This window comes from Varanus komodoensis, unplaced genomic scaffold (genome assembly GCF_004798865.1).
Source record: "Varanus komodoensis strain SLA01 unplaced genomic scaffold, ASM479886v1 scaffold28, whole genome shotgun sequence".
Lineage (NCBI taxonomy): Eukaryota > Metazoa > Chordata > Lepidosauria > Squamata > Varanidae > Varanus > Varanus komodoensis.
In genome coordinates this window covers 3354168-3362793 of record NW_025335727.1, presented here as the reverse complement: position 1 = coordinate 3362793, position 8626 = coordinate 3354168, and positions in this window count along the sequence as shown.

The window sequence follows — 8626 nt, the reverse complement described above, 5'->3', positions numbered from 1 at the left end:
CAATTCACTCTGCAGAATGCCAGTTTCCCAGTCAAAAGCAATAACTAGAAGGAACACAGAGACTGGTGGACACCAAGGGAAGTGTCTGTGGGCACCCGGCACCCCCATGGACAATCTACTGGGGATACCAGGTATACAACTTAATTACCTCTCTGCCCTTAACATCCTGGAAAGTCCCTTATTAGTATATATTTTATTTGTTTTCGTTATCTCTTTCATTTAAGCAGACAGATATATAAACACTTGGGGAGCTCTTAGGTAAGAATTACCACCTTATTTCACCCTGATAACACTTGATCACCCAATTTTTTATTGCAGAGGAAGAAGTGCTCATCTTCACTGCTCTCTGAAAAGGGAGCTTTCTGAAAGTGGGAGGATATAACACTGAAGAGTTCACAGAAAGAGATGAGCAAGGCTCTTTCTCTCCCTCTCTCTTTCTCTGCCAACTTTATACATACAGTGGTACCTTGGCTCACGGACTTAATCCGTTCCAGGACTCTGGTTGTGACCCAAATTGGTTGTGACCCAAGTCAAGTTTCCCCCATAAGGTTCAGTGTAAATAAGGTTAATCTGTTCTGTAAGTATTTTTTTAATCAGAAATTTTGAAACAAAGTGACAAAGAACAACAAAGTAACCAAGTACAGTACAGTACAGTGGAGAACACTAACCTAGGTGGGGGGGGGAGGTTATTGTTTTGAGGGAGAGTCCCGCTCCATAAGGACACTGGGGAGATGTCTTTCAGGGGTTTCCTCTCTTCTTTGTCTCTTTGCTGCAGGGCCAATTTCGGTGAAAAATCTGTCTATAGTCACTTGTTTTTTTCCTGCGCTGCATAACCCTCCAGAAATGAGAGACCACATTATTGTTCATCAGATTCAACACTGTTCGTTACAGTTATGTTGGGTGGTGCTTCTCAAAGAAATCCTGGCACTCATTCCATTTTTTCATAATGGATTGTCTCACATCCCTGCTAACCTCCTCCCTGTCTTCCTCTTCCTCAGTGGAATCCTCTTCAGCAAGTGCCTTCTGCTGCTCACTCTGGAGTTCAGCAAGTTCTTCTGTTGTCAGCTCCTCTATGTCTTCCCTGCACAAACACAACTGCGATCATGGCCATTTCCCCACTCAGGGGGTGGGGTGGGGAGATGGCTGCGATCGTGCTGGTTAGTGGGGGGAGATGGCCGAGATTGCGCCTGTCTTTCCTGCAGGAGTGCCCCCGTGATCATGCACATCTTTCCTGCATGAACGCAACTGCAATCGTGGCCATCTCCCCACTTGGGGGTGGGAGATGGCCATGATCTTGGTTGCCACCCAATGCAGAGTTCATGACCCAAGTCAAATTTTTCATGAAATTTTTGTTCATGACCTGATTTGGTTGTGAGCCAAGGCGTTCGTGAGCCAAGGCACCACTGTATTTTGAAGTAAGGTCAACTGAACACACTGGGACTTTTGAGTAAGCATAGACAGAACTGTGGTGTTAAAACTGTAAGATGGGAAAGGGATATACAATTGTTAGGCATAAATTTGATGCTACTTGTGCTGGATATTTCTGACACCCTAAACATAGGTGATCTAACCAAATGTAAGATTGCCCTTATGAGTTCTCAAAAGCAATCAGTTTTGGTTTTTAGATTTTGTAACAACCTGAAGAGTAGTGTCTCTTGATTTTGCTGTCTTCTGTAGCTTCCAGAACCTAATCAGAAGTGGAAGAATCAAGAGAGGAATGATGATTTGTTTATTAAATTACTTCAGGAAGATGTTTTAAACCACTTAAGCTCATAAATCATCAGGTAAATCCAAACTAAGTACAGAGCAAAGGGAGCTAAATCTCATACTTACAAACTTACAGTAGGGAGCTGAATTACAGGAGGGAAATACTGCAGAAACTTGGAGTTCTTGCAGCTTTGCTCTTATGGATTCCAGAGTGGCTGAAGAGAGTCTTAACCATATCCTTAAATTAAATCCAAGTTTAGAAAGGAACAATAAAAGCAATACATAGTTCTGTGCAGACCCAGCTAGTGGAAGGGTCAGCTTATAAACAAAAAGATTTAGGCTAGCTTCATTTTGGGCACAGTATAGTCTCTAGGGTTTTGTTTTGTTTTGTTTTGTTTTGTTTTCCTTATAGAACATTTCATAACTAAAGCTCAGAAATAGACACATCCAAAGTTTGAGAATTCAGTTTATCAATTAGGTTTAAAAAGCACAAAAGGAGACTTAGCCCTTTTGCAAACCACACCCCTTCCAAACCCCAGTGTCATCTGTTAGCATCCCTAGGCGAGCCTGAAACACATCGTTTCCAAAATCTTCTGACTTTTGTCACTGTGGACTCCATTCAACTACTTACCGTATGTGACTTCTGGAGGCTTATTTAGACATGTCACAGCGAAGGGGATGATTACTTATTCAATCAACAAGTGCCAGAGGTTTTTTGTTTACTTTTCTACCAGAACAAAAATATTTTGCACTTTCATAGCATTGAGTATCTTGTGAACACAAGGTTGATAGCATTACCAATTAAGTCCATTTCCGTTCCAGGCTATAACACAACAGAATGTGAGAAAGTGAAAGGGGTGGTGGTGAATACTAGTGCAAGGCAATGTCCTTAAGGAGATAGGTTTGCAAGGAAGATAATTCTCTGAGGGTGAAGAGGCTAAGTGATGAAGATTCTTAGCCCCAGTGACAAAGTGTCAGCACAGAAGCTTATTAAGTGCTCCTGCAAATTTAACAACAGGGTGAAGATGGGCAGTTGACTCTCTCCTTCTTTCTCATAGTTAGTTACTCTAAATAAATAAATAATCTAAGGTTTACAGAAATTCCCCACCATCTACTTGCAAACAAGTTTACTCAATTTCTTGTCTCTGATTGGAGGCATGGGTTTCCCTCTGGGGGAGGGCAGGGTGCATTCCAGTGGAGCAACGCTTAAGAAACCAAGGTTCAAGTTAGATGCCAGGAAGTACTTCCTGACAGTTAGGACACCTAGGGCATGGAATGGGCTTCTATGGGAGGTGGTTGAAGCCCCAGTGGTGAGGGTGTTCAAGGACAGGCTGGACATGCACATGGAAGCCATGTCATGAGTGAAATTGGCTGGAGCCGGGGGTCAGACTAGATGGCCTGGGAGACCCCTTCTGACTCTTTCCATTTTTATGTTGCTATGTAACTTAATTATCAAGGTCAAAACCCCCAAACTGGCAATAAAGTATGCTATGAAGATCGAAAGCTAGCAAGGATTTAGGATCTATTCAGTGTATTGTATTGAGGGCTGCATGTGTGACAGTCTGCCAACTGGGCAGAAGTCATGGGTATATACTTAGTGTAATGAGCTCCTGGTTCTTAGGTAACAGGTTATTTCCCTTGAAGCCAAGGATGCTGACCTAGAGGTTCTAAGAAAGGCAGAGAGATTGGTGGATAAGACCTTCAGGGACCTAATAGTGGTGTCCCAATAGCTAGGTGACAACTCCTCTGCTATCTTGGAGAATCTGGGTCTCTGGGTGGAGGATGTTACTTTGAGAAAGAGGGAAATGATTCCTTACAAGGGATCTATTTCTTGGAAGATGAGAAAACATTCTTTCACGCTGGGGATGTGCTCCTGGTGGATAGGAGACTTCTGCTAGTGAGAGAGTTGTTCATTAGATACATAAAAGGCTGGGGATTTGATGTGTGTATAGTTCACATAGCAAATTGCCTGCCTGGTACAAATCACCGTCTATATAACTTTGCTATCTAGACGTTATCACCAATCCCCTTACAGATCATTTTGTTATTACCAATCACCATCTAGATAACTTTGTAGAATGTGCTAGGGTGGTGTCAGTTGCCTTGGTCCATGTTGGTGCCATTGACATCTGGAAACGTTCTCAAGAGTTCTTGGAAGCCAATGCTAAGCAGAAGGGTGAGATCCAGGACCACGAAGGTGGCTCTCACTGCACATGCAGTACATGCAGGTACAATGCATGGCCAGTTGTCCAAAAATTGACAATGATTGATCTGGCAGGGATCATTTACTTGGACTTTCAAAGATGTTCGACAAAGTTCCTCACCAAAAATTTCTGAGCAAACTGAGCAGTTGTGGAATAAAAGGACAGGTTAGCTTATGGATCTGTAACTGCGTAAAGAACAGAAAGAAGAGAGTAGCAATAAATGGAAAATTGTCATAATGGGGGGGGGATGGTGAGGTCCCACAGGGATCTGTACCAGGAGCAATGCTTGCCAGTTTGCTTGTTTCACCAAATTTTTTGGATGGTTAAAACAAACGGGGATTGTCAGGCATTCCAAAAGGATGTCTTTAAACTAGGGAATTTATTTATTTATTTATAGCTTTTATTATCCTGCCCTTCACTGTGTCTCAGGGAATGGGCTTGAAAATGGCACATTAATGTAAGCTAGTATCAAGTTATTTTCATGGGGGCAAAAAAATAGCAATTTCAAATAAGAGCTGATGAGATCTGAACTAGTAGTGGATGACCAAGAAAGACATCTCTGGGGTTTTCTTAGCTCGATGAAAATGTCAGCTCAGTGTATTCCAGCTGCAAACAAATGGCAAGTTCCATATTGGGCATAATTAGCAAAGGAATTGAGAATAACATTTCCGAGATAATGCTTTGCTTATACCAAACTAAGTAACAATAATACTTAGAATACTGTATACAGTGCTAGTCAGTGCACCTAAAGCATACATTGTGGAGCTGGAAAGGCAATTAAATTATTAAGGGGATGGAGCAACTCCCCTAACAAGAAAACTTATAACACCTGGAATTGTTTAGTGTAGAAAAATGTGAATAATTGGAGACATAACAGATGTGTACGAAATTATGCCTGGAGGATAGGGACAATTTTTCTCTGTCTCATAATACTAGAACCTAGAGTTATTCCATGAAGCTAATGGATAGGCTGCTCAGGACAGTGAAAATGAAGCACTTGCTCTCACAGTGGAGGCTGGTGGCTTCAATGTCACTGAGGCAAAGCATCTACATCCACTCTGGGTTTTAGTCTGAATTTTAAAGAAATGATCCATGGGATCAAACCCTATCCCTGGAATGAAATAATGCATCAGGGATTGTTTATCAAGCTGCTATAATGATAATGATAAGCTTTTAACCAGTTTGCTTAACTTGCTGCAATTGTTGCATTACTACAACTACTATAATGCAAATGAATATGCATTTAGTCACAGAACAGATGTCATTAAAAACTCACCACCATCATGACAATTTATTGTGTTGGAATTTATATATTACAGTTGGTAAACCACAGTTCCCAAGGTTTAAACTGAGAAATTGAGAATAAAGTGTGAGATTTAATTTAATTTAATTTAATTTAATTTAAATAAAACATTTATATGCCATCCTCTGCAGCAGTCCCAGGATGGCTTACAAGAATAAAAATTCCAATATAAATAACAATAGAATATTATAAATAGCATAAAACATTCCACAATAAAACAATTAACCACAATATATCCTCTCTTAATTAAAGAAAAGATGTGCAATGACATTTAATTATCCTGAATTTTCAGTGAGAATAACATGCAATAGGAATTCTAGCTCACTCTAGTTACTGCTTTCTTACTATGTTACACTGCACATTTTAGACTGCATATCACAAATACAAAGCTTACGTTTCTGGCAGAGGGCAAAGATTCATATAGATACAGCAGTTTGCTAAGTTGGGATTCTATACATATTTATGCTGGGAATTGGCCTGCAGTGTTCTGTGGAGCCTCCTTCCAAGTAAATTAAAGCTTAATTTAATTTAATTTAAATTATCCCATATGCATCAACTGCCACCAGCCGTGGGCTGTGGCATTATGTAACTTTACAGAACACTCTATGTCCATGATCACAATATATTGTTCTGCAGATTCTGCAGAATCTGCATGCATCACAGCAACTGAACTACAAATCCCAAGGAGCAATGTGACTCACTATCAGTGTACATGAACCAGTATGAGAAACCAGAGGAGAACTCCTGTTGCTTCTTTTTGCAGAGAAGGCTCTTGTTAAGTATGGACCACAGATGAATCAGTCTGGGAGGAGTCTGCCCATGTCTACTGCTAACTAGAGCTTAGTTATTGAGATTCCCAGTGTGTAGTCTAGTGTCAGTATAACCCTAAATAAACAGCATATCAAGACAGTTCCCACTGATTCTGTGTGTGTAGAGAAAGCTGGAAGTTGCCCTGTCCTATTACTTATATTCTGAGCCATGCACAAATGACTTCATAATGGAACCACAGATGTACCTTCAGCTATTGCTTTTGTTATGTGTGAGACACTGTTATTAATACATGACACTGTATTATTAAGAATACTCACAAACAAGTACCAGAGCTATAATTCACCCTCATTTTGTGATAATCTCAGCAATCAAACAACTCAGCTTGTCCATCTGGAACCAGCACGTGATCTTAAGTTTACACAGATTGCTCCAGTGGTCAGTCGTATTTGTTTAGAGCCCAGCAGGAGAAACACCATTAGAGTGTGCATTCACTAAAAAATCCAGTGGTAATGTATCTGGAACAAAAAGAGAAATGGCAAGAGAAAAGTGGTCATGGGTGGTAGAGGGGAAATGGGAGGTTACAGACAAAGGGAAGAGAATTAACATAAATACAAGAAGGGACCAGAAATGATAAATATAGATCTGTGGAGACAAAGGAATAAAAAAAATGGAAGAGTCACAGAGAGGGAAAAATGTTAACCAGGATATATATCTGGTTTCCATGACAAGTCAATTTGTAGTCTGAGAAAAAGAAGTAGTCTGTTTGCTGTAGAGGGGATGTAACTTCTTGTTATGAAAAATAGAGATAATAATATAATTTTGGTCAGGCCTCAGTCTTGACAAAACACTTTTAAAGTTAAATGGGAATACTTTTGTTCAAACTTGCTTATCATCTTCAGGCTACTGATTATTTCTTCAATTTCACACTGTCCTCTAAATCAGACTGGCTGCTTCTTTAGCCCTAAGGTCCATATGAAAATATATCACAAGGCATAAGAATACTTCCTGGAGTTTAATTTTGTGAAATGAACATAAATTACTTATTATTGTCTTGAGGTTTTTGCCACTGACAAGTTGATGTGCACATTCCACTTCTATGCTGATATTGTTATTCCGAAATGTTACCCTGAAATACTGTACTTTGTGAAAATGTTAATAAGCATACTTTGTTAGAATTGTGGAATATTTCTCTATCCTGTTGGCCTTTGATTTTTTAGAACCTTCTTTCTTGTTTCTTCTTTAATAAGATTTTCAACTCTGTTTTCAAAATAGTTTTACTGATCATAGGGACTATGCATTTTATTTTTAAAAGTAAAGTAGGAAATGATGTCCCCGAGATCCCCATAAGTGTTACAGGCTACAGAAATGCTTCTGCAGAGTCATATATTGTCTGCATTCCATTTGTTTCCTAAAGTTTACTCCAAGGGACAATCTTAAGTCTCTGTAAATATTTTTTGCCAGTGAAATATTTTGCCAGTGAAAGTTATATGTGAACAGTGATTTCCAAAACTGAATAATTGGCAATGCAATCCAGTGTGGCTGCTCTTACCTCTTTGATTTTTGATGATTATGGGCATCCTATGAAGAACCATCTAAATGTTATGCCCTGGTATGTGAGGAAAGAAAGCTGAAGCACTGCTGGGATAGGAGAGAATGTTGAGGTGCTGCACCCTGGAATACCCACAAAACATTATCTTTGAGGTCTCTTTTCCCAATCTGGAGCTTTTAGTACTGGCTGCCCAGGTGCACTGAGAGTACTCCAAGTTCAGAGTCCCAGCTCCAACCTGATTAGCAACGTTCTAGTGGGGGTCAACTATGTAGGGATTGGGCCCATGTCTCCCAAAATATAGAAAGAGAACTTAGACTATGAAGGTGAGCAAGAAGAAGAAGAAAAGAAGTTAGAACGTGTCGCTGAAATGTCATGGTTAAGGAGCCATGAGATTAAAAAGTAAGAAATGAGATTGCCAGATTCCAGAACAGGCACTGTAGAACAAGGAGAGTTCTTGTAGAACGTTCTGTAGAACATTGGGATATATCCTTGCCAACTTTTGCAGTGTCGGCTACCAACAATATAGTATTTTATATACATGAAACATTAGGTTAACATATGGGGAGGTTTTAGGACCATTGTGGAAGTAATAGCGCCACTAGTCTAAAGAGATTACTATCTTTAACATCTTTTCTCATTTTAACTTTAAATAATTTCCTTTATCATTATCTACTGCAATCAATATATGATAAATATTAGCTAACAATTTCTTAGATTTAGACTTTTAGCTGATTACCTTTTCAAATTAGCTCTTTACCCACTTTTCCATCTCTCATATATTTAGATAAGAATCTCTGTAATTGGCTATATTGAAACCATAAAGATCTTCCTGTTCCCATTTTATGTACTAGTTCATACATCTTTAATCACATTTGCTAATGTCTTAATTTTGTGTCTACATGTTCCTTCTATATTACCAACTAGTTGGAATTCAGTGTTGTATAGAAAATATTGCAACAGAGAAACTTTACAGGAAAGTACATCCCTATATGCTTTCCAAACTTGCAAAAAGGAAATCTTGAATTGCCTTGAAACGCCTCTGATAGGCCCAAGATAGACACTGCAAAGGGATTTTAGAGCAAGCTTGCTCTA